Source organism: Arachis hypogaea, chromosome 10, assembly GCF_003086295.3.
Source record: "Arachis hypogaea cultivar Tifrunner chromosome 10, arahy.Tifrunner.gnm2.J5K5, whole genome shotgun sequence".
NCBI lineage: Eukaryota > Viridiplantae > Streptophyta > Magnoliopsida > Fabales > Fabaceae > Arachis > Arachis hypogaea.
Genome location: NC_092045.1, coordinates 21,734,123 through 21,761,664, shown reverse-complemented (window position 1 = coordinate 21,761,664; position 27,542 = coordinate 21,734,123). Strand labels below are relative to the sequence as shown.

Sequence of the window (27,542 nt, the reverse complement as noted above, 5' to 3'; positions counted from 1 at the left end):
TTTAATTTAAATTATAAAATAAATATATTCATCAAATTTTATATATTATATTTAAATCTAAAATATCAATTATCTAATTAAATTATATATCTTTTTATTATTTTTTCATCAGCAGAATTTTAATTTCAATTTATATGAAATAACTAATTATAACAAAAATTGTACATAAATATTAAGTGACTTAAACTTAAAGTATTTATAAAAATGAATCTAATCATTTCTAATAAATTAATCTCTAAAAGTAAAAGTTAATAAAACAACTAATTATGATAAAATTAACTTAAACTTAAAGTATTTATAAAAAATAATTTAATCATTCCTAATAAATTAATTTCTTAGAGCTTAATTTAATAAAATAAATCATAATTTATTCATAATAAAAATTACTTAAAATATGTAAAATATTTTAATTTTTGAAACAAAATAAATTATTCTGAAAAGAATTATATAAATAATTTTTTTACTCTCGAAGTGTTTAACATTTTGAAATAATTTTTTGTAAAATATACTTACATTTTGTGACAAACAAATAACTTGTTACAAACAATGTTAAATTTTGTGATAAATTAATTTTTTGTTACAAAACAATTGAAATTTTTGAAACAAAAATATATTTTGTTACAAAATATTTCAAATTTTTGCAACTATTTTATTCTTTGTTACAAAATATTATAATATTTTGTAACAAAACAACAGTTCATTATAAAAACTAATATAATTTGTAACAAAAAAAATCAAGTTGTTACAAAATATTAGAATGTTTTGTAACAACTTGTAATGTTGTTACAAAACATTATTCTTTTGTAACAATCACCAATTATTATTACAAAAAATCATTTTTTCGTAACAATTTTAAATTTGATACAAATTTTTTGTTACAAATATTTCATTTTCTTGTAGTGAATGCTTTGTAAATTCATGTTATCTTGCATTTATCTTATCATATAATTTTATATTTCACGTGGATTATAAATGTGTGAACAAGCCAAAATAGATCCAAAATCATTGCACTGTGCAGCCACATGATAAATTCCCAGATGAACAATAGTGACTATCCACAAGAGGTATTGACTTTAGAACCCCATATCTTGCATTCTATATATCATTTAAATTGTTAAAATACTAAATAAATTAACTAAATCAATGTTTCTTTTCTCTCCTGTTACAAACTCATGGGGGTGTTCAACAAGCATTGCATGATCACTTATGATGCGTATAGAAACATATTCCCTATCTGGATGTTGGGCGAATACTGATGTAATGTGTTGCAGGCTCATTAATCTTTTTCCATCTGAATGCTGTCTAAATTGTTTAAGTGTTATATCTAACTTGTTTCCATGATTCCTTTCTTGAACACTTCATGACTAAATTAGTTAAGTAGTGAGCTAAACAAAGAGCTGACTTAGGGAGTATTACAATGTTAAATAAATAGAGTTAACTAAATGTAGGATAAGAACATTTTGCCAGAGTTTAGATGTTAGAACAATAATGATACAACGAGAAATTTGACTAAAACCTTGGTTGGATGTGGGTTCTTCCACCGGTTAGCCTGAAAGATGCAATTGCAAACAACATTCCAGCAACAAGATCAAGTTTCGTGTTTAGGTTGAAAGGAGTTCTCACTATCATAGTAGAATTTTCTCTATTCCTGGGGTAAAAAGTCCAACTAATATACAAAAACTGATCATATCAGAAACTTGATCCAATTATGAACATTCCAACAAGAAACACTCAACTGTAAAGCATGAAAGAAAAATGAACTCTTGGAAACAATCTATCATTTAAGTAACAGTTCATTAACATCGATAACCACTTAAGTGGATAATTCTTAAACTAAAAATATTCTTACCCATCTATTAGTTCATGTATTCTCTCTGAGAATATTGATGGATAAACAACTAGAATAAAGCACAATGACCTGGATGAAATGGGAGCAAGTATAGAAGTAGCCATATCTTAGTGTGCATGGAATTATTTCCTAACCATTCATGTGCCTCGAGCACCTGAAATCAGAAAGTAGAAAATAAACAAATATACCATATACATTAGTAAAATCATTAAAAATATCTTAATATTCATATGATAAAAATTTAAAATAAAAAAATTAAGAGACTCAAAGGTAGGCTAAGATTTTAACTGAAAATCACATCTTCTCCTATGATGTTATGTAAGTAGCATCACCATGTGATTGAATCCAGTTTCATGCCTTCTCCATGTCCCCTCCTCCATCATTAAGTTCCTCACCAAGTAATATCAAAACAACATAATTCAAGACAGACGCAAACATGGTGCTTGGACCTTCAATATGCAAATTCCATCCATCATCCTTGTTCTGTAGTTACAGTTAACTAATGAGATAATTTCTAGGACAAGCCCAAAGATTAGGGAGAAGGATGGGACGAAGCTCTTACATGTAGATTATAGAGATATCGGCATATTTTCTTTTTATGTTCAGATATTAAGACTGTATTTACTATTTAGTGCCCCAGTGATAGAAAATGTAATTATTTGTTTGATTGGATATCCCAAATAGTATTAGATATCCACAGTTATCAAGTTAGAGAGAAGACAATATCAAACATAATTTTGAAGGCAAAAAGTTGTAGTATTTCCAAAAATAATATGTTTCAAGGCCAAAATATGCATAATATAGCAATTAATTCAAACATGATTTGAGTTCCAATGTTATCAGTTGGAAAGGAAGACAATTTCAAACACTATTTTGAAGGATGAAATTTCAGTATTGTCAAAAAGCATGCGTTTCAAGGTCAGAATATGTGGAATATAGTAATTAACAGAGAAAATTTCACACAAGAAAAAAGATCAAATGTTCAAAATAAAACTTACCAAGACAGGCATAAGAAACATTGGACCTCCATAATCTCCAAGCCAATGTCCATCGTCACTCTAGAGGATTGAATGGAAAGTAATGGCCATTTTTAATGTTCTTGTCACAGTCTCTTCAGTAACATCTTCAATATCTTTCACTTTGACTTTGGGTAAGACTTCACTAATTGGGTTCTATTTTGCCAACTGCAATGTTTTGTAAGAAATATCATTGAACTTAAAAGAATTGAATTTCTGATATCAAAAACTTATAGCTTTGATACCATAACAATGCTAAGCACAACTTTGAACTATGTGACACTGAGATTGATCGGATAAGACGTCGACGGAGGAGATGGCGCCATGCTCAAAGCTATAAACACTAGTGAGAATTCAAGGAGGAATTCAAGTATAAGCTGCCATGACAAAAAGCTCACCAAAATGTCCAACTTAAGAACTTTAAACAAAAGTGTTAAGTGGGAGACACCCCATTATAATAAAACCTTCCAAACCTCACTTTCGTTTATTATTCTTGTAAATAGTTATCTTGTTTGTTAGCTTGATTTAGCAAATTTTCATTACTAATTGCATGTTTGAATAGTGGAATAGTTTTTAAAAAAATATTGTTAAGTTGGAGTTTAATTTGTTTTTAAAATGTAAATATTTAGGTTAAGAAGACTTGTGCATGTTTAGGTTGTTTTTGTTGAAAAAAAAAATCCTTTTATTCATAGTTTTTCTTATTTTGATTATCCTTTTTTATTGGCTTTATTAGATTTTTTAGTCAATTGTAAATTTTTAGGGTTGAATTTGGCTTTAAAATGTTAAGTTTTAGGTTAGAAAACCCTTTTTTAAGCTTAGTAAGTTTTTTTAAAAAAAAAAAAGAATTCTTGCGTGAAGCTCGAGTGGGGTTCCCATAGGTAAACACCGCAAGAGCAATAGTTCCTCGCGCGCGATCCCTATTTTTAAAATTAAAAAAAAAAAGAAAGAAGGAAAGGTTTCGAACCCTAATTATCTTTTCTCTCTGCAGCGTTCGCGCAGCCCTCCTTCCCTCCCTATCATAGTTGTCAGAACCGAACCGGTGATCGAACTGGTCAGACTACTGGGTCACTGGTTAAACCGGTTAACCCGGTCCCACATAAGTAACAATATTCCCACACTAAGTAACAATATTCCCAATACCCTTCCTCCTATTCTCTGACTAATAATATTTCTACACTAATATTCTTCTGTCTCCACAGTATCAAATCTGCAACTGCAATAAACAAAGCAATGGCATTGATTCCATAACATAGATTCAAAGTCAATGATGTCAATTCACTTTCTTTTCTTTTGGCTTTCTCACTTGAAAAGCAAATGATATCACCACACCGCCATAGTCCCACTATCAAAGAGTACTCAATGAACATAACAACACCAAATTGTGATATTGAATTAGTATTTACCACATTCAAAGTTCACAAGATCTGTCCACAAAATTCAAATGTCAACTCTCAATGACCAATCTCCTTTAGATAATTTCTGTCACAAAGATTTGCATCACAAGCAAAATTAAAAGTTCAACAAAGGAAAGATCTAAACAAAACTAACCAATCTTAGCTATAATGGGCTCAAAAACAAGCTTAGCTTCAGTAAGATACTCCACAAGCACATCGGTTTCTTTCTTCTCCTTGTTACCATCATCAAGCAGAGTTCTAGCCTTATCAATTGTAGAATTTACCAGCTCCTTATCCGCAGGATAAAGCTTAGAAGTTAGAACCGATTAAGGCTTTCTCCATATTATAAACATAATCTTCCAAAGCAAGTATTGAAAAAAATAAATCCACTAACTACTAAGAATAATGCACTAACTACTAAGAATAATATACAATAGCAACCAACATATATAACACTATAATAGATAATCAACAATTAACAATCTGACAACAATGGATAATCAACAAACTGAACAGAAATAAAAAATAAATCAACAAACAAGAGAGATTAAACAGAAAAACATATGTGGAAGTATTCATGTTTTCATCTGCCACCATACAGAAATCAAACATAGGTGATTATGTGAACAATCAATAATCTCAAACATAAACCAATATACATAATCAATCCACAATAATCAATTAATTCTGACTATCAGTACTAAATTATTGAAAACTTAATATCCTGAATAACTTCAAAAAATTAAAAAAAAAATAAAATTACATACCTGGACCCTGGAGGGATGGAGGGACGAGCAGAGAAGAGGGAGACCGGAGGTGGCGACTGACGACTCACGACTAGGAGGCAGTAGGCGACGGGGAGGCGACTTGAATGTTGAATCTTCGCTGGACCGTGGATGTGCTTCTTGGCGGTGGTGAGTGGCGCACTACTGTGGTTGCGGTGGTGAGTGCCGCGCTATCTCCGCACTACTGTGGCTGAAGCTGAACGGGTCTCCGCTGGCGACGAGGTGGCAGATTCTCAGCTCTCAGCTCTCAGCTCTCATGGTGGTCTCTCATGGCCTTTGGGAAGGAAACAGGGGTTGGACGATGTCATGATGGAGTGAATGAACGGTTGGAGGCTTGGGTTCCTTTCATGCTTCAGGCTTTCAGCAACTTTTATTTTATTTTTTTTATTTTTAATAAGAAACGACGTCGTTTCCAAAAAAGAAAAAAAATTAGTTCGAACCAGTCCGGATTAAATGAAACTCGCTGGTTCGCTGGTTCTTATCAAACCCGACCGGTTCAATCCGGGTCATTCCGATTCGACTCTTTGTTCGGTTAAAAACCTCACCCGGACTGGTTATGGCACCGGTTCGCTGGTTTTCCGGTCTGACCGGCCGGGTCGGTCCGGTTCTGACAACACTGCTCCCCATCTCCATCTTCTTCTTCGCCCAGCCTTAACCATCACCTCCGCCGTCGGCCGCGCCGGACACCATCACCGCCAATACTTTTTTTTCTTCTTCCCTTTCTCTTCTTCTCCCCCTCGAACCAGGACCACCTCCTCTCTTCTTGCTCCGTCGTTCCGTCTGTTATCGCCACCGTCAGCCTCACCAAATCACGGATCCGCGGTGACTAACCCTCCTATCCTTCCTCGTGTTTTGGTTCGTCTTCTTCCCCAGCTTCCCCTATTTTTGCATTCCCCTTCCCTGTTCTTCAAACAGGTTTCAGTTCAACTTCTCCTTTGGAATTTTATCTTTGTTTCAGTTATAACTAGTATTTAGTTTAGGTTTAATTAGTATTTTAGTTTTAATTTTCACCAGTTTTATGCTCAGTTTAGTTTAATTTTCTGTTTTAGTTGATTTTTGGTTAATTTAGTTTGTTGGATTCTGATTTTTGCTGAAGGTGTATGGAAATATTTTGAGTTGTTGAGTGAATTAATGGATAAATTGTTGCTGAGTTCATTTGGTTAATTGTTTGACTCTATGACATGCTATGTTAATGGCTGATTTTGTTGAGAATTGCCTGCTGAAATTATTTGCAATTTCTTTTTGTTTATGGATATCGCTGCTGGAGCTGTTTGGAATTGTTTGATTGCATTGATTGACTATATTTATGATTCGTTGTTTTGCTGTTTAATTGCTGAGAAATTGCTGCTGAGATTGTATGAAAATTGTTTGATTGTGTGGAGATTCACTGTTTTACTGCTCGTTTTTTAAGAATATGTTGCTGGAGGTAGTGGGTTAATTGTGTGATTGTGTTGAGAAATTGGAAATATTCTTAAGTTGTTGACTGTTTTGTTGAAATATTGTTCTTGTTAGGTTGATTTAGATTAGAATTAGGATTTACTGATTATGATTAGTGTTGGTTTATATATATAATTAATCATGCTATCATGATTCTTGAGTTTGAATTTCATTTGGTTTGGATTGTTTGACTGATTTGCTGCTGAATTTTTGCAATATGCTGTTGGTTTTGTGTAATTGGTGCTGAATTCTGTAAATTGAAGTTGAACGAATATTTGGTTGTGCTATTTGATTTATTTTATGCCTTTGCACACTAAGTGTTCGAAAAAAAATATCTCAGTTTTTAATGAAATTTTTGGTTTAATGCTTGAAAGTCAATGTTTGTTTGCAAGTGATTATAGTCGGTATGCATTGATGTGATTGTAAATGTTTAGTCTTGATTATTTGATGGATATTGATGCTGAATTTGTGTCGTTCTTGCTGAAATTACTGAATTCATGTGAAAGGCTGCTGATTTTAACATTATTCTTCTTTGTCTCATGCACCAATTGTTCGATTATATGCCTCTATGTCTATTTTGCATTTTGAATTACATGTTGTAGCTACCATGTGATTTAGAATGTTTGATTTTCTTTGGCATGATTCATTGTTGAGATGAATATTTGTGATAAAGGATCAACAAATTTCTCACTCATTAAGTTTTGAGTATATGTGTTGTGTGTAAATGTAATGTTGGTTTCTTTGAAATTTGAATTTCAATCACTGCACATCATATGCTAAAACTCTTTTTTTGCAGAATCCATTACAATTGCATCAATTCTTTGATTGCCTTAATGTCCTTATGCTCTCTTGTTTATTTGTTTTATTTTGTGAGAATTCTCTAAGGCATCTTAGGCACACTAAAGTGAATTGGACATTTTCTTTTTCTAATTGTGGCACTATCTTTCTTCAATGTCACAAACCTTTAAATTCACTGTATTTTAGTACTTTTAACCTCATTCCACAGAATTCGAACTTCCTCAATTGATGCACATTTGGATTATTGTTTGATTATACTTTCCCTCCTTGTTTGCTTGACTTTAGCTTTGTCCATTTTGCCTTAAAACCCTTTTGGCTGTAAGTTGACTAATTTTTTCCGCAATCCTTTCTTTTCAGGATTAATTGTCGCCAGGCTCTAAGTGATCGCAGTGGTGAGACCATTGAAAAGCGCGTTAAGGCTTTTGTGGATGTTGCGGAAAAGGGCGCCCAACCAATGATCCTACTCGCTTCAAAAACCGATTTGTGGAGTCATATTATGATAACTTGTACTCCAAAAGAAAGCTCCACTACGAGAGTCAGTTAGCGGTGGATGATGAAATCTGCCAGTATGTCAATGGACCGGTGAGGAAATGGGGCTGGGACTTCTCGACTCAAGGGTCAGTGGAGGACGTTTGCCCACGCCTAGTCAAGGAGTTCTATGCAAATTATTACGAGGCAGGCATGGAGGAAGTGTTTCTTTGAGGTCAAGCAATTCCCGTGAAGCCGGATGATATCAGAAATCTTCTCAATATTCCACGGCCTTCACGGGGAAAAGTATGCTTATAAGAAATTGAAGTCCCTACGAATTGACCAAAAACCATGGGATGCGATTCTACAAAAGATCTGTGAGCCAGGTTCATATTGGACTTGCAACACAAAAATGGCTCCCATCAGTCTGAGAGCAAATCGGCTCACAAAGGAAGCCACTATGTGGCTTTACTTGATTTTCAGCTACGTCGAGCCGAAGTTGCACTTCACCAACAGTACTTGATAATTTGTTATAAAATTATTTTTTATTATTTAATTTTAAAATTAAAAAAATTAATTTTTTATTAAAAGTAGAAAAATAAAAAAAAAGTCCGACAATATTCGATAAATAAAAAAATAAATTTTTACAATTAATTTATTATGAATTTATAAATAAGTCCAACAATAAAAAAATCAAGAGTCTGGGTCAGTATTATTTGATGAATAAAAAATAAAATAAAAAATTTAAAATTTTACAAAATTAATTATTTTTTTAATTATCAATTTTTAAATTAAAAAAATAAAATGCTTTTATTGAAAGTAAAAAAAAATATAGCAATATCCAGTAAACAAAAAAATTAAATCTTTAAAATTAATTTATTCTACATTTTTTTTTAAAAGTCTATCAATAAAAAAAATCAAAGGTTCCGGGATCAGCATTATCCAATAAGTAAAAAACAAACATAAAAAAATTAAAATTTATAAAATTGCTTTTTCTAATGTTTACATTAGAAAAATAATTTTTTTTGTTGAAAGTAGAAAAATAACAAAAGTCTAATAATATTCAATAAATCAAAAAAATAGATTTTAAAATTAATTTATTATAAATTTATAAATAAGTCCAAAACTAAAAAGGTCAAGGGTCAGTATTATCTAATGAATAAAATGCAAAAATAAAAAATTAAAATGTTATATACTTAATTATTTTTTAATTTTTAAATTTTTAAATTAAAAAAATAATTTTTTATTAAAGGTAGAGAAATAAAAAAGTTCAACAATATTTAGTAAATAAAAAATTAAATTATTTAAAATTAATTTACTATAAATTTTTAAATAAGTCCAACAATAAAAAAATCAAGGATCTGGTGAGCCAGCATTATCTGATAAATAAAAAATTTAAAATTTGATAAAAGTAATTATTTTTTAATTTAGAATTTTTAAATTAAAAAATTAAACTTTTAATTAAAAATAAAAAATAAAAAAAGTACAACAATATTCAGTAAACAAGAAAATTAAATCTTTAAAATTAATTTATTCTACATTTTTAAAAAGTCCAATAACAAAAAACTCAAGGGTCTTTGGGCCAATATTATTCGGTGAATAAAAAATAAAAACAAATAATTTAAAATTTATAAAGTTAATTATTTTTTATTTTTAAATTTTTAAATTAAAAAAATTAATTTGTTTTATTAAAAGTAGAAAAATAAAAAAAGTCAAGTAATATTCAGTAAATAAAATTTATAAATTTATAAATAAGTCAAACAATAAAAAAGTCAAGGGTCTGTTGGACCAGCATTATTCGTTGATTAAAAAGCAGCAACAACAACAACAATAAAGCCTTGTCTCACTAGGTAGGGTCGACTACACGAATCAAACGATGTCATTGTGCTCTGTCATGTATCATGTTTACAGAAAGACCGTTTACATGTAGATCTTGTTTGACCACCTCATAGATGGTCTTCTTAGGTCTTCCTTTGCCTTTCGCCCCTTTATCCATCTTTCATTTCATCTACCCTCCTGACTGGGTGTTCTATCGGTCTTCTTCTCACATGTCCAAACCACCTGAGACGCGATTCAACCATCTTTTCCACAATGGGTGCTACTCCAACTCTCTCCCTTATATCTACGTTCCTTATTTTATCCAATCGCGTATGACCACTCATCCATCTCAACATCTTCATCTCTGCCACACTCAGCATATGTTCGTGCTCCCTTTTGGTGTTTATCCTCATATGGTTTTTACCTTTATGTTTTAAAGGCACTTTTTTGTCGCATATAAAACCAGATGCACTCCTCCATTTTGACCAACCTGCTTTGATCTTATGATTTACATCCTGTTCAATCTCTCCATTATCCTGTATGATGCACCCAAGATACTTAAAATTTTTAACTTCTCGTAGGATATTTTCTCCAATCTTCACCTCTATATTAAGGTTTTTCCTTCTCAGACTGAACTTGCATTCCATATATTCCATCTTACTATGGCTTATGCGTAGACCATACCCTTCTAAAGCTTCTTTCCATAAGTCCAACTTCTTATTTAGGTCTTCCCTTGACTCTCCCATAAGGACGATATCATCGGCAAAAAGTATGCACCATGGCACAGACTCTTGGATGTGCTCTGTGAGTACTTCCAAGACTAATGTGAAAAGGTATGGACTTAAGGATGATCCCTGGTATAATCCTATACCAATAGAAAATTTCTCTGTCACACTACCTTGAGTCTTCACAATAGTTGTGGCCCCATCATACATGTCTTTAATTGGACGAATATATGTGATCCTTACTCTCCTCTTTTCTAAAACCTTCCATAAGACCTCCCTTGGCACCATATCATACGCTTTTTCCAAATCAATAAACACCATATGTAGGTCTCTTTTATTACTACGATACCTCTCCATCATCCTTCTTAATAGGTATATCGCTTCAGTGGTAGATCTGCCTGGCATAAATCCAAATTGGTTCTTTATTACTTGTGTCTCTTTTCTCAACTTTCGTTCTATCACCCTTTCTCATAACTTCATGGTATGACTCATGAGCTTGATCCCTCTATAGTTTCCGCAACTTTGTATATTCCCCTTATTCTTGTAGATAGGTACCAAGGTGCTCTTTCTCCACTTATCTGGCATCTTCTTTGACCTTAAAATCTCATTAAAAAACTTGGTTAACCAGTTGATACATTTTTCTCCAAGGCTCTTCTAAACCTCAATTGGGATATTATCAGGTCCTACTGTCTTGCCAATTTTCATCTGCTTTAAAGCTTCTTTTATCTCGAAGTCTCGAATTCTTCGATAGTAGGCAAAGTTTTGATCTTCTTCTCTTGTGGATAACCGACCAAGGCTCGGAAGAGTCTTCTGTCCCTCATTAAATAACTTATAGAAGTAGCTCTTCCACCTTTCATTAATCTTCTCTTCTTGAGTCAACACCTCTCCATCCTTATCCTTTATGCACTTAACCTGATCAAAATCTCTCGTTTTTCTTTCATGGCTCTTTGTGATTTCATATATACCTTTTTCTAAAATTAATTATTTTTTATTAAAAGAAAAAAATAAAAAAAGTTCAGCAGTATCCTTTAAACAAAAAAATTAAATCTTTAAAATTAATTTATTTTACATTTTAAAAAAAGCCTAGCAATAAAAAAGTCAGGAGTCCGGGAGTTTAGTATTATCCAGTGAATAAAAATATAAAAAAATTAAAATTTTATAAAATTATTTTTATTATTTAATTTTTACATTAAAAAATTAAACTTTTTATTAAATGTAAAAAAATAAAAAATAAATAATATTCAATTAAAATAAATAAATTTAAAATTAATTTATTATAAGTATGTAAATAAGTCCAACAATAAAAAAGTCAAGGGTCCAGGGCTAGCATTATTCGTAAAATAAAAAAATAAAAAATTTAAAACTTCATAAAAGTAATTCTTTTTTAATTTTTGAATTTTTAATTAAAAAAATTAATTTTTTATTAAAAGTAGAAAAATAAAAAAAATTCAGCAATATTTAGTAAATAAAAAAATTAAAACTTTAAAATTAATTTATTCTAAATTTTAAAAAAATGGCCAACAAAAAAAGTTAAGGGTCCAAGGGCCTACATTATTCGATGAAAAACAAACACAAAAAAATGAAAATTTTATAAAATTATTCTTTATTTTTTCATTTTTACATTAAAAATTAATTTTTTTTATCAAAAGTAGAAAAATAAAAAACGTCTAGCAATATTCAATAAAAACAAAATTAATCTTTAAAATTAATTTATTATAAATTTTTAAGAAGTCAATAATTAAAAAATTAAAAAATTTAAAATTATTTTTTATTTAACTTTTAAATTAAAAAATTAATTTTTTTACTAAAGGTAGTAAAATAAAAAAAAGTCTAGAAATATTTATTAAATAAAAAAATAATCTTTTAAAATTAATTTATTAAAAATTATTAAATAAGTCCAACAATAAAAAAACTCAAGAGTATAGGAGTCCAACCTTATTCAGTGAATAAAAAACAAAAATAAAAATTCAAAATTTTATAAAACTAATTATTTTTTATTTTTGAACTTTTAAATTAAAAAATTAAATTTTTATTAAAAAAAGTCCAGCAATATCCAGTAAACAAAAAATTAAATTTTTAAAATTAATTTATTCTATATTTTAAAAAGAGTCCAGCAATAAAAGAGTCAAGGGTTCGGGGGGTCTAGCATTAATTAGAGAATAAAAAAAATTTAAAATTTTATAAAATTAATTTTTATTATTTAATTTTTACATTAAAAATTAAATTTTTTATTAAATGTAGAATATTAAAAAAAGTCCAGCAATATTCACTAAATAACAAAATTAATTTTTAAAATTAATTTATTATAATTTTCAAATAAGTCCAACAATAAAAAAGTTAAAGGTCCGATGGCCAGCATTATTCGGAGAATAAAAAAATAAAAATATAAAATATAAAAGTTTTAAAATTAATTATTTTTTAATTTTTGAATTTTTTAAATTAAATAAATTATTTTTTTGTTAAAAGTGAAAAAATAAAAAAGTCCAGCAGTATTCAATAAATAAAAAAATTAAACCTTTAAAACTAATTTATTTTATATTTATAAAAAAGTCCAGCAATATTTGGTGAGTAAAAAACAAAAATAAAAAATTTAAATTTTTTTAAAATTAATTTTTGTTTAAATTTAAATTTTAAATTAAAAAATTAATTTTTTTATTAAAGGTAGGAATAAAAAAACCAGCAATATTCATTAAATAAAAAAATAATTTTTAAAATTAATTTATTAGAAATTATTAAATAGGTCCAACAATAAAAATAAAAAAGGGTCCGGGAGTACAGCATTATTCAGTAAATAAGAAACAAAAATAAAAATTTTAAAATTTTATAAAATTAATTATTTTTTAATTTTTGAATTTTCAAATTAAGAAAGTTAAATTTTCTTATTAAAAGAAGAAAAATAAGAAAAAATTCAATAGTATATAATAAACAAAAAAATTAAATCTTTAAAATTAATTTATTCTACAATTTAATAAAAGGCTAGCAATGAAAAAGCTAATGGTTTGGAGGTCTAGTATTATCTGATGAATAAAAAAATAGAAAAATTCAAAATTTTATAAAATTAATTTTTTATTATTCAATTTTTACATAAAAAATGATATTTTTTTATTAAAGATAGAAAAATTAAAAGGATAGTGTGCAGTATCTAGTAAATAAAAAGAAATAAATTTTTAAAATTAATTTATTATAAATTTTAAAATAAATCCAACAATAAAAAGTCAAGGCTTCGGTGCCTAGAATTATCTGGTGAATACAAAAATTTAAATTTTATAAAATTAATTATTTTTAAATTGTTGACTTTTTAAATTAAAAAAAATTAATTTTTTAATAAAAATAGTAAAAGAAAAAAATTCTTGCAATATCCACTAAACAAAAAAAATTAAATCTTTAAAATTAATTTATTCTTTATTTTTAAAAAAGTTCACCAACATTATGTAAATAAAAAAATTAAATTTTTTAAATTAATTTATTATAAATTTTAAAAAGGTCCAAAAATAAAAATGTCAACGGTCTGGGTGTCAACATTATCCGGTAAATAAAAAATTTAAAAAATTAAAATTTTATAAAATTAACTTTTTTATTATTGAATTTTTAAGTTAAAAAATTAATTTTTTTACTAAAGGTAATAAAATAAAAAAAAGTCCAGAATATTCATTAAATAAAAAATTAAAATTTTAAAATTAATTTATTACAATTATTAAATAAGTCTAACAATAAAAAAAAGTCAAGGTCCAGAAGTCCAGCATTATAAAAAAACAAAAAAATTAAAATTTTATAGTATTGATTATTTTTTAATTTTTGAATTTTAAATTAAAAAATTAATTTTTTATTAAAAGTATAAAAAATAAAAAATTTCAGCAATATCCAGTAATAAAAAAATAAATCTTTAAAATCAATTTATTCTACATTTTTAAAGAAGTCTAGCAATAAAAAATCAAGGGTCCTAGGACCAGTATTATCTGGTGAATAAAAAAATAAAAATAAAAATTTAAAATTTTATATAGTTAATTTATTTTATTATTAATTTTTAAATTAATTTTTTTAACTAAAGATAGTAAAATAAAAAAGTCCATTAATATTCAGTAAATAAAAAATAAATTTTTGAAATTAATTTATTAGAAATTATTAAATAATTCCAACAATAAAAGAAAGTCACGGGGTTTGGAGGTCGAGTATAACATCCTACCACTCAGAGCTTTACACCTAGGTTGTAAATCAAAGGTGGTGAGGCACTACGACCTCTAAAAATAAAATACATACATATATAATAAGGATGATATAGCTAGGAGCCTTGAAAGAAAGATGTATGATCAAAACAAACCGAAGATTTGCATCGCTCAAGAAAAACAATAAGATAGAAAGCTTATACAGAAAGGTAAAATACATATATATATAAATCTAGAGTTCCAATGGATAAATATAATCAAGTTCTAGACTCAACCTGCTAAGTCAAGGTCGGCTAGAATATATATAGATACAACCCAACAGTAAACCAAAAGACAAAATACCACTCATAATTCTCCAAAGTCAACCTCTCGGAGGGATAAAATATATTCTTATACGAAGTCGGAGAAATACTGCACACACACACACATAAATATAAATACATAATATAACCCCCCCCCCACACACACACACAAATATAAATACATAATATAAAAAGCCCCACACACACACATAAATACATAATATAAAAAGCCCCCCACACACACAACACACACACACACATACATCTCTCGACACGCATCCCCAAAAGTCTATGTATATCTTTTTCTCATATATAAATTTTGATCATTGGGAGGATCCTTCCTGGGAATTTATACGTGCCCAGTCACCCTTACGTCGTAGGGTCAACAGAGTATCGAGTCTCAACCTGGAGCAAGTGGTGACAAGCCACTGCTCTTTACCCATGAAAATTTGTATCTCAGATAAAGTAAGTGCAAAAGCCTCATTGCATTCATATTCATTCATAATCATTTCATATTCATTCATTACAGCCATAACATCACTTATACATCATATATATGTGCACTTTTATACATAATTCATCATAATCCGGAGCAAGTGGGGCGAACCACACCCTTGCATCTATTCGAAGAGCCTCTATACTAACCAACCTGGAGCAAGTGGGGTGAAACTACAACCCTTGCGTCTACCCATGAGATACGTTCTCATATGCTCAGGAGGAATAAAGGAGGAGATCCTAACCTCCCCCCATCTCGCTGGGGGCGATTTTACAATACCAGGATGAACAAAGAAGGGGATCCTCACCTTCCACCATCTCCTGAGGTCGCATACTTGGATGAAACATTTATTACTTTCTTTAATCAGGTTTATATATATATATATATATATATATATATATATATATATATATATATATATATATATATATATATATATATATATATATTTAAAATACCTATCTCTTCTACACTCTGATATCTTTCCTTTAATCAATGTAGAACTCTCACTAAACCACCCTAATTAACTTACCTATAGTACTTTGTAATCCTAAGTCACCGGCTGTAAACATTAAATAGAAACTACCTCTTTTATCCTATTGAATATACCTTTACTCGTTCTAAAGCATAAACACTAGCTATCATACCTTAAAAGCAATCACAGAGGTTTGGAAAGTTAGAGGAATGGTTCAAAATTTCAAAAATCCACCTTTCAGAAAACAAGAGTTCCACGTACGCATCACTCTGTCCACGTACGCGAACCTCTCAAATAGCAAGCTTTCCCTGCGTCGCATGCCATATGGTCGCATACACGGCTTTGAAAATGGGCATCCTGCGTACGTATCACCCCTATGCATACGCGTCACCCGTCCGTGTACGCGGAACCTCTGGGCAGAGCCCAATGGCTACATCGCGAGCGAGTTCGGGTATGCGAGCTAAGTAGAATGGGTAAAAAGCTGTTAAGTCCATAAATTCAGTTTTTTGAACCTAAATTCTGACGTCCATAACTTCCTCTGCAAAACTCTAATTCCCACAAATTTTATATCATTTAAAAGCTTTTGAAATTATCTTTAATTTGAAATAAATTTTATTCAAAACCTAAATTTGAGGTTTGAGTTATGAACCACCGAAATTGGTCAAAAATCAAGTTTCATTAAAAAACACCAAACCACAAGTTTTCCAAATTCTCAATTCCAAAACCCTTATTTCCTAACCAAAATAGCACCAAACATGTTCAAACCATATTCATATACCATCCATTCATTCCACAACATACCACATCCCAAACCTCCAATCTAATCAACTTTTACAATCACAATTTTCACAAATTTCAACATCAAACACCAAAAATATACATTTCATGTTCATGTCATAACTAATCAATCCAACCAACCAACTCAACCTCCATTTCATCAAATTCGACAATTATCATGATTATTCACTAAACATAATAATTCATATATTCATCTTATCCTATGGTCAACTAGCCTAAGTTTTCACGACACATTATATCTTAACTATGAGAAACCAAAATCATACCTTGGCCGATTCCTCCATAAATCCAAAACTACAAAAATTCAAGCTTCAAGATTTCCAATCAACTCCAATGATTCCAGCCACCAAGAGTTTGTTTCAAGAGCTCCAATTTGATTAATTCAACTCTAATTCAATATAAACTCAAACTAATTCATACAATTCAAAAATTTAGCACTAGGGAACACAAAATTGGATAACCCACAAGTTACCCTACCTATTTATGATTAGAGTAAAACCCAATGATTATCCAATGTTAGATTGTATCTAAACCACCAAAACCATCAAAATCACTCAAAACCTAAACTAATTTCGTGAAAAAGAGAAAAATAAAAATATGGGTACGAATTATAGAGAAAATTACCACTTAGCTTAAATATAATTGAAGAAGACTCCGAAACAAAATCATGGCCACAAACGGCTTGTCAATTGAAGCTCCGGATTAAAAGTTATGGTGAAAGGAAGATTGAATTGGAAATGAGGTTTTGAGGTTTTCTTCACATCTCTCTTCTCTGCATGAAGGGAATAATGAAGAAGAAAGAAAGCTGTTAGCCAGCCATATATGAGGGTTAGGTTTGTGGGCTTAGGCCCACTTGGGCCCAGTTCACTCGGTTTAGTCCGTTGGTCTAATTTTGGGTCAAAACCTTTAAAATTAGTGTCAAAATTTGTATTTTTAATATTTCTACCTTCCTAAACTATAAAATTTAATTTCCTAATTTCTTTAATTAACTATTAATTTATTAGATAATTATTTATTAATTTCATAAATTTTACATCCTACCCACCTAATTAGGAATTTTGTCTCTAAAATTCAGATTCAGTTACCTGAAAATAGGTAAGGGTAGTCTGCCCTTATTTCTGATTCAAGTTCTCGGGTGTGTTTCTCATATCTGATTCGAGTCCAAACAACCCTTACTAATGAGATTCCTTTCCTGCATAGCCGCTTAACACTGGTATTGTCAATTCTAACCGTAGTTACTTGAAATGTTAGATTCTCTCTCACTTGCACTGGTTCAGGTTCTAATACGTGATTGCCATCAGAAATGTACTTATGAAACTACAGAACGTGAAATACGTCATATCGGTTCAAAAGATGTGGGGTGTAAAGTTACCCGATACGCCACTGGCCCAGTTCTCTTCAGTATCTGTAATGGTCCTTTATTGCCACTAACTCATGTCCCAAAGCACTTCAGCTTCAACCCTCTAGCATTGATTGCTCATCGGTTCTAGTTTGTTACAGTAACCTTCAAAAATACAGGACTTCCTTCTTCTATTCTCTAGGCTTCGGTTGGCTTTACACAATTAAAAATCTTAGCTCAAATTTGTTTGATCTTCTTTCTGTCGTCTCGGCTATCATTTCGGGACCTAAAACGCTTAATTCTATGAGTTCATTTCAATTTAGAGGTGATTCGTGCACCGTCCAAGCTTACAATCTTTCTGATGTAGAGTCTTGCCAATTTCTTCAATGAATGGTTTTCTTCTATAGGCAGAAAGTAAGTGGACTTGGTCCTTCAATACGTGTTCACCTAACGACATCAAATCTTGTCCTAGACTCTGGTAAATCTATTACAAAATTAATAACAATCCTTTCTCACTTTTATTGTGGAACCTTCAATGGTTGTAGCATTCTGTATGGTTTCTGGTGCTCACTCTTTACTTTATAACATGCTAGCTACTTAATCGCATGCACCGCCATGTCATTTTTTTATTCTGGTCCACCAAAAATATCTTCTTTGAATCATGATACGTTTCAGTAATTATAAGGTGAATCAAAAATTCATTCTTATGAGCTTCAAACAACAGTTCACGTGTCAACTTTTGACATTAGGCATACTAATCTCTTCTTATACCTCCAAATCAATTTCTTCATTCCTCCAAGTTTCTTTTTTGTCTCCCTCGATCTCTTCTTGATTTTCTTGTTTAACGAATTCAACATCCTTGATAGTTCTTTATCCTCTTGCTGCATTTTTTCAAATTCTAGCCTTACCACTATTTGGAAATTGCAATCGATTCAGTTTGATACTTTCATCTACTTTCTCAATACCCAACTTAAGACCTTAACTTACTTAATAGTTCTTCCTCTTTGGTCATCCAAGCAATACTCAGAGACTTCCTGCTCAGGCGTCTGTCACCACTTACGATGTTGTATTTGCACGCATCCTAAACCCCTTTGATAATGCATCACAATAATTCCGAGTAGTTAATTAAGTTCGGGTATCATGAATACTAGCACTGAGGTTAATCTTTCTCTTGAGATTCGAAAGCTTTCTTCACATTCAGGCATCCATAGAAACGGTGCACTCTAGCTCTTTAACTTAATCATAGGCATTACGGTCGGTAAGAATTTAAAGCTCCAAAACTCATCTTGATGTCGCACACTTACATGCTTTATCTTCCTCATCCAAAAGTCTTGCTCTAAGGAATCAACGTCTCGATGGTTACAACTAGGAATTATACGTGATACTAATTTAGGCTCAAATTGATTTTCAAAAAGATATTAAGCTCAAAAGACAAATGAATAATACGAACAGTGTTCGCAAGAAATAAAAAATATGTCTTGAATAATTATCAATGTTTTGAAAACCGGACCGGATCGGCCGATCAAACCGGTTCAATCAAGAACCGTATAGAAAATGGTCTGGTTTTCTTGCTAAAATCGCTGTTGACAAAACTGCTTGAAAATTGCTGAACCGGTTGGTTAGACTAGTTCGTATGAAACACTATCGTTTTGATTTGTTAAGGGAAAAAAAGAAAACCCACCCACCCCCACGCGAGTTACCCCCTCAGTCCCTCACCCCACTAAACACCCAGCTCATTCCAGCTTCCTGGACAAAACACACAATAGGAGCAAGCCCTAGCTCCTTCCCAACCTAAAAATAACGCTTCCTGGACAGAACTGCTGCCGCCGCGTCTCTACGGCCTCTTCCTTCTCCTTCTCCGCGGCGTCTTCCCTTTCTAGCTTTGCACCTCTTCCATTCCCAGGTGAAATTGTTACTTGAGGCCTCCAGCTAGTGCGCCATGGTGTTGCCATCGTGTCTTCATTGTCCCGCCGTCGTCTTCCTGCTACCAGTGGAATGTTAGTGAAACTGTGATTTACTGATTTGAGGTTAGTGAAAAGTTGAGTCTATGTTACTCTGTTTCAGGGATTTGAGGTAAAATATGTGATTTGTGATCTCTTAGGTCTTTTGTAATGCTGTTGATTTGAGTTTGGAATTTTTGATTACTAATTTACTGATTTTAGGTTACTAAAAATTTGAGTCTGTGTTCCTCTGTTTCATGGCTTTATGATGAGCGGATATTTTATACACTTTTTGGCATTGTTTTCATATAGTTTTTAGCATGTTTTGTTTAGTTTTTATTAAATTTTTATAGGTTTTAGTGTTAAATTCACATTTTTGGATTCTACTATGAGTTTTTATATTTTTGTACAATTTCAAGTATTTTCTGACTGAAATTGAGGAGTTGGAGCAAAAGTCTGATTCAGAGACAGAGAAAGCACTGCAGATGCTGTCCGAATCTGACCTACCTGAACTCGGAAGAGCTTTTCTAGAGCTAGAGATGTTCAAATGGAGCTCTCTCAACAGCTATGGAAAGATGACTTCCAGAGCTTTTCAAAAATGTATAATAGTCTACGCTTTGCTTCGGATTAGAAGGCCCAAAACTGGCGTCCCACACCAGCTTCCAGCCCCCTTCCTGGCGTCCAGGCCCAGAAGTGGATTTTAGCACTAAATAGACTATTTACCCTTGCTAGTCATCTGTTTAGTATTTAAAGTGTATTTTACGTTCTCCTAAGAGAGGACATCCATTATTTTCGAGTTTTACTTTGTATTTTGCATCAGTATGAGTTTCTAAACCTCCTAGGTTGAGAGGAGGAGCCCTGCTGAGTCCCATGAATTAATAAAAGTATTACTGTTCCTTATTCTATCCATGTTTGATTAATTCTAAGATGTATATTTTTACTTCAACGTGGTGGGTAGGATGATCAGTGATAATCTGCTTTGTTAATCAAATTAAGACAAATGTGCTTGACAAACACCCGCGTCTACTTGGGTTCGTGTGAATACTTCAGTAGAAAGCACGCACCACCAGCTTGAATCATACATCTCTTAGACGGCTAATCCACGACTTTGTTGGGGACTTCTCGAGATACCAGTTCAGCCAATTTTGGGGAGATTTGGGTCTCTGTGGTAGAGGCTAGAACCCTATGATGCCTCATTCTCTGATTCGGAAAATCCGACCTTGTCTGTGGAATTTTGAGTAGGATCATTAAGGAGAATGGACTGTACGCACTTCATCCTTAAGCAGAGATGGATCCACACTAACCCTGGGGTTCAGATCTGGAGGAGTATTGATGACCTCTCAATAAAGGCGCCAATCACTTACAGCCTGCCATTGAAGAGATCATTCACAAGCAAAGAAGACAGTAATGCCATGGTTAATTCAGAAAGACAAAGCAACTCCAATCCTTCAACATATCCCTATTACTGATTCCTTTTTATTTACAGAGTATTACATACAATATTCCTTAAATGCAAATTTGACAACTCTTCCAGCAACCTTCTGATCTGCCTGACTAAGACCTGCAAGATAACCATAACTTGCATCAAACCACAATCCTCGTGGGATCGACCTTGACTCGCTCAGGTATTACTTGGACGACCCAATGCACTTGCTGGTACAGCTATACGAAAGTGTGGGGATTCGTGCACCACTTTATCATTGTTGTTTTCCAAGTTATACTAGTTTCTTGTAAGAAAGTTATCTAGTCTGGTCTTCCATTTTGCACAAATAAAAATATGTAAATACTTCCATTTTATCAAAATTATAGTCACAATTAGAAGGTTTAATTTAATAGTATATGATGCAGATACGCCTATAGTACAGATATTTGAGTAAAAACGAAGTATTTGTACATTATAGTTTGCATATGTTGCGGAATAGGATAATAACAGTTAAGAGTATTGAGTATGGAGTATTGATATACTTGTTATCTCTCTTTAAAATGTTACTTTTTATATTTACTGTTTTAATTTAGCTTTGCATTCTCTCAGGACTTCTTGCAATAGCGATTATAGTGTTGTTTATTGGGTTTCTTTTAATATATTATGGTATTATCTGATATCTTCACACTTTGTACTATTTGAATGGGCATTTCTTTCAATAGTCACTCACAAGCTGCTCTTATATTCTAAGATGTTTATTTATAATTTATTTATTATTTTATTCTAAAACAATTTTTCCAGTTAAACTACGGTTAGACCGGTTAGACCAATAAATCAGTGAACCAGTAACTAGAACAGTTCGATGACCGAAACCTTGATAATGATCGAACAAAAGTGGCAGAAGAATAACGAAGTACACAAGGAGAAGAATTAAGGTACATCTCAAGAAAAATTCAAATCCAAAATCCTAATAGAGGGAACAAGACATATCGAATTAGATAAGTCTCAGCTGATTTTAAAGAAATACCAGTTGGCAATGATTCAAGGGTAGCTTGATATATCGAACAAGTTCAGACTTATCTCTAAAGGTGCAAGGTTCAGAAATGGATACATGCGAGTGATAAACCACTATTTTATGGTTTATTTTGTGCTAAATTGAGTGGATTTTATCAATCATTCGCACATTTATTCATACAAACTGCATGATTTTACAAATTCTTCCTAATTTTGTCCCATGATTGAAAACTTGCTTCCTACGCCTTTAAATTGTTAATTTTTTATTCTTCTTTCTACCATTCGATGCCGTGATGTGGTTGTTCAGTGTTTTCAGGTTTACATGGCATGAATAGCTTAAAGGATGAAGAGGAAGCATCTTAAAGTGGAAGGAACACAAGAAACTAAGGAGTTGAGCAACGAGGATCGACGCGCACGCATGGCTGTCGCGTGCACGTGAATTGGCACATCGTACATTGATGCATACGCGTGACCGACGCGTATGCATGACAATTGCAAACGACCAGCGACGCGTACACGTGGCCGACGCATACGCGTGATAGAGCGTCACATGCTGCACATATCAGAACTCGCTGGGGGTAAATTCTGGGCTGATTTGGACCCAGTTTCAAGTCCAAACACACCGACTAGAGGCAGGAGTGTAGCGGAGACACATGACACTTTTTCACTTTTCACTTAGTTTAGTTTTAGTTTTTGAATTCTAGAGAGAGAAAATACTACTTCTCCTCGGGTTCTTAATACTCTTAGTTTTTGCTTTTGGATTGGATATTGAGAAAGCTACCACTACATTCGATTGAAGTCTTCGTCGTTATAGTTTGTTTTTCTATTACTCTACTCTTTTATTTTCCATTTAATTTCTCGTGGTCATATTTGGATATTGTTAATTTTGAATTTATTAATGCAATGAACTATTTTTATATTAATTCCAGTACTTGTTTGATTTCTTTCAATTAATTATCAGCTCCAATTTTGCTTTTATTAATTTAATTTTAATTACCATGTTTTCTATCTACTCCCTTTACATGTTTGTGAAAATGGCATTCATGTTAATGGAGTAAAGCTCCCAACTTGGCTTTGGAGTTGATTAATTGGAAACCCTTGAGTTGGAATACTCAAGTATTAATTTGTAATTGGAAATTGCTGGCTAACTCAATTTTCACTAACTCTAATCCTTCCCTGTGAAGTGATTAGGACTTGTGAATCAGACTCAGTGTTAGCTACTTGACTTTTCTTTATTAGTTAGAGGATAACTAAGTGGAAGCAACAACCTTTTACTATTATACTTGAGAAAATCAACAAGGATAGAAACTCCAACTAATTTTCTCCTAGCCAAGGCCTTTTATTTAAATACACAACACTTCTTGTTATCATTCATTGCTTTACTTCCAAGCCATTTAATTTTCCGTTCTCAACTTCAACAATTTCTCAGAAAAATCCTAACCAATAAATTGCACCTTGTGTCAACTCGTTGGGAGACGACCTGGGAATTTTACTCCCAATTATTAAATTTTCATTGTGACAAAAATTAAATTGATAGTAGAATTTTCTTCGGTTAAGAACTGTACTTGCAATGCTGCTTTTATTAAAAATTTCTTAACCGGTATTTTTCTACCCATTAGCAAGTAAAGAATAGAATTGGGGAGATGTTAAATTTACTTTTCAAGAAGAAATTTGAGATAAAATTCCCGTTCAAGTTACAAAAGAAAGACTAGATCAAGTCGCGATGATTTGTTGGCTCTCTCTCTCTCTCTCTCTCTCTCTCTCTCTCTCTCTCTCTCTCTCTCTCTCTCTCTCTCTCTCTCTCTCTCTCTCTCTCTCTCTCTCTCTCTCTCTCTCTCTCTCTCTCTCTCTCTGATAAAGCCTCCTACTATTGTCTTTCTTCTTCACTGACATAACCGACACTCTCCATGGAAAAATGCTTGGTCGAACAAATTCCTGTGCTAACTAAATCTTAGGTTCTGCCAGTCCAAACGGCAACATTCTATGCATTATAGTTAAGTTAAGGTTCGATCCTAAGCTTGACACTTTTGGTCTTAACTTCTCTCCACTAGTGTTCACCGTTACAGAATTTAGATCATCATTCCGCACAACAGTCAGCACTTCTAATCCCTTAAATATAACTCAACTTGAAAGCTCAAAACGCTTTTACTACGTCACTCTGATTACTATCCTCCTAGAACTTAGCCACTCTTCTATATTTACCAAATATCGCTCTGTCTCAATAATCAGAAGTCATCGGTCGATCATTCATTTGGAAATCATGATTCTCTCAACTTAGTCTTGCGTTATAGATGAATGCTACATACCCATATTTTTGTGCAAGGAAGTTAAGAATTTAGCTACGAATTCACAATTATCTCGGGTCTGAGAATCAGATTCAGCTGCATTCTGACTTTTCCTTGTGTGGAAAATTCCAAGACATAGGCCCTAGTTCCCTGCACCTGTAACATACACCTAGTCTGGCCTTGCATGGTCTGTCTGGATAATACTTTTTTCATCTCGGGTACTTTACATTATCTGGTTGAGTCATTGCTTCCTCTTCTTTGCTAGGTTGCTGACAGTTGTCGTTTCTTTAGTCATTGCTATGGCGCTGAGAACGTGAAGTGACATAATGACCACTTTTGAAACTCTAGCTCCTAGGTATAATCTTCTTTTTCTTTTTCTTTGTGTAAGATTCCTGGCGGTCTCTCCTTGCCGCCACAGTCCTTCTCGAGCTTTCTCCTGTTACTTGACCTGTGTTAACTAACTATAGATAACTCACCATCTCCATTGGTACCATGGAACTCGGAATATTATCTCCATCCTCATGTTCATTACCACCTTTGTTGCCATCTCCAATTTGTTGTCCCATCCTACCCATCGCTCGGCTAGTCGCAGCAGCAACAACACTAATAGCAGCAGCAGCGCTCATTATAGCGGTAATAAAATCAGTCAAACTCCTTACCAGTATGGTTACCTCGTTACCTCTCTGACCTCGACCTTGACCACGTCCACGTCTGCGTCCACAAGACGCCATTTAGTTCCTGCTCATACCAAACAATTGATATCAAGGTGACCAGTCTCAATATCTCAAGTCTAGTGCTTCAAGGTTTCAAATTCATGCTCATGAACTTTATGCTATATATATCAGTCAGATATCCTAAATAGCACATATACACGACTCAGAGTATGCTCAGAGCATAGTCAGTCTGTTTCTCAGGCTCTACAGGAACGAACTACTCTGATACCATAGTGAAACACCCTATCACTCATAGCTTTATGCCTAGGTCATAAATCAAAGGTGATGAGGCGCTACGACCTTTAAAAATAAAATACATATAAATATAACAATGATGATATAACTAGGAGTCTTGAAAAAAAGAGGTACGATCAAAATAAACTGAAGATTTGCATCACTCACGAAAAATAATAAGATAGAAAGCTTATATCGGAAGGTAAAAGACATATATATAAATATAGAGTTCCAACGGATAAATATAATTAAGTTTTAGATTCGACCTGTGAAGTCAATGCCAGCTAGAATATATATAGATACAACCCAATAGTAAACCAAAAGATAAAATACCAATCCTAATTCTCCAAAGTCAACCTCTTAGAGGGATAAAACATGTTCTGAATTTATAAAATGAGAAATGGGGCTTTTCAGTATGGTAAAGGTGCCCATATAGATAATATATAAGATCCCGAAAGAGTAAGAGGTATTCCTAAAACTCTGACACTTAGATTATATAACCTAAAAATTTAAAATAGAAAACCATAAATCGGGTGGTCCTCTAAGGTTCTACACTTAACCAAAACTTTATCCTAACCCTCCATCATCTACTTTCATCTAAAACCTCCCACTCCGGTAGAACCGCACAGACAAGCAAGTAAATAAGGACAAACACGATTAGAATACAAGTAATACAGATAGTACGAATAATAGTTAAGCATATTAAAGTCACACAGACATTCCCAATAAGAGCAAAAGCAAGTAATTCAAACATATGCATATGATGCATGCCTGTCCTATGGCTGATATGTCTCATCTGTCGATTATCAAGTCAATCCGACAAGTTCGGCTACTAAACCCTGGACTGTCCCTCGACTCGCATCCCGAAGAATCTATGCATAGCTTTTTCTCATATAAAAATTTTACTCATTGGGAGAATCTTTTGCAGAAATTTATGCGTGCCCGGTCACCCTTACGTCGTAGGGTCAACAGAGTATCGAGTCTCAACCTGGAGCACGTGGTGGCAAGCTACTGCTCTTTACCTAAGAAAACTTGTATCTCAGATAAAGTAAGTGCAAAAGCCTCATTTCATTCATAATCGTTCATTATTGTCATAACATTACTTATACATCATATATTTGTACTTTTATACAATATTCATCATAACCCGGAGCAAGTGGGGCGAGCCACACCCTTGTATCTACCCACGGAGCCTTTATACTAACTAACCTGGAGCAAGTGGGGCGAAACCACAACCCTTGCGTCTACCCAGGAGGTACGTTCTTATATGCCCAGGAGGAATAAAGGAGGGGATCTAACCTCCCACCTTCTCACTAGAAGCGATTTTACAATACTAGGAGGAACAAAGAAGGGGATCCTCACCTTCCACCATCTCCTGGGGTCACACTTTTAAGAAAGAGTACTCAGATGAAACATTTATTCTTTTCTTTAATCAGTTTTATAATATATATATATATATATATATATATATATATATATATATATATATATATATATATATATATATATGCAACCTATCTCCTCTACACCCTGATATCTTTTCTTTAATCAATGTAGAACTCTCACTAAAACACCCTAGTTAACTTATAGTACTTTGTAATCCTAAGTCACTGACTATAAACATTAAATAGAAACTACCTCTTTTATCCTATTGAATATACCCTTACTCGTCCTAAAGCTTAAACACTAGCTATCATACCTTAAAAGCAATTATAGAGGTTTGGAAAGTTAATTAGAGAAATGATTCAAAACTTCAAAAAACCACCTTTCAGAAAACAAGGGTTTTGCGTACGCGTCACTGGTCCGCGTATGCGAGCCTCTCAAAAGCAAGCTTTTCCCGCATCGCGTGCCATATGGTCGCATACACGGCTTTGAAAATGGGCTTCCCACATACGCATCACTCCTCCGTGTTCGCAGAACCTCTAGGCAGAGCCCAATGGCCGCGTCGCGAGCGTGTTTGTGTATGCGAGCTACGCAGAATGGGTAAAAAGCTGTTAAGTCTATAAATTCAGGTTTTTACACCTAACTTCCGACGTCCATAACTTCCTTTACAAAACTCCAATTCCCACA

General features: G+C 32.4%; 1 long non-coding RNA gene across 2 annotated transcripts; it reads right to left on the bottom strand.

Moving 5' to 3' along the window:
* Positions 1–1,747: 1,747 nt before the first annotated feature.
* LOC112715361 (uncharacterized) lies at positions 1,748–5,378 on the bottom strand. Of its 2 annotated transcripts, XR_011866509.1 has the most exons (5): positions 5,027–5,360; positions 4,414–4,549; positions 2,848–3,033; positions 2,138–2,332; positions 1,748–2,003 (listed from the first exon to the last, which is right to left on the bottom strand). It is a non-coding gene; the product is annotated as an uncharacterized lncRNA (long non-coding RNA). The 2 variants fall into 2 exon arrangements; XR_011866510.1 differs by lacking the exon at positions 4,414–4,549 and having other exon boundaries at positions 5,027–5,378.
* Between the last annotated feature and the right edge of the window lie 22,164 nt (positions 5,379–27,542).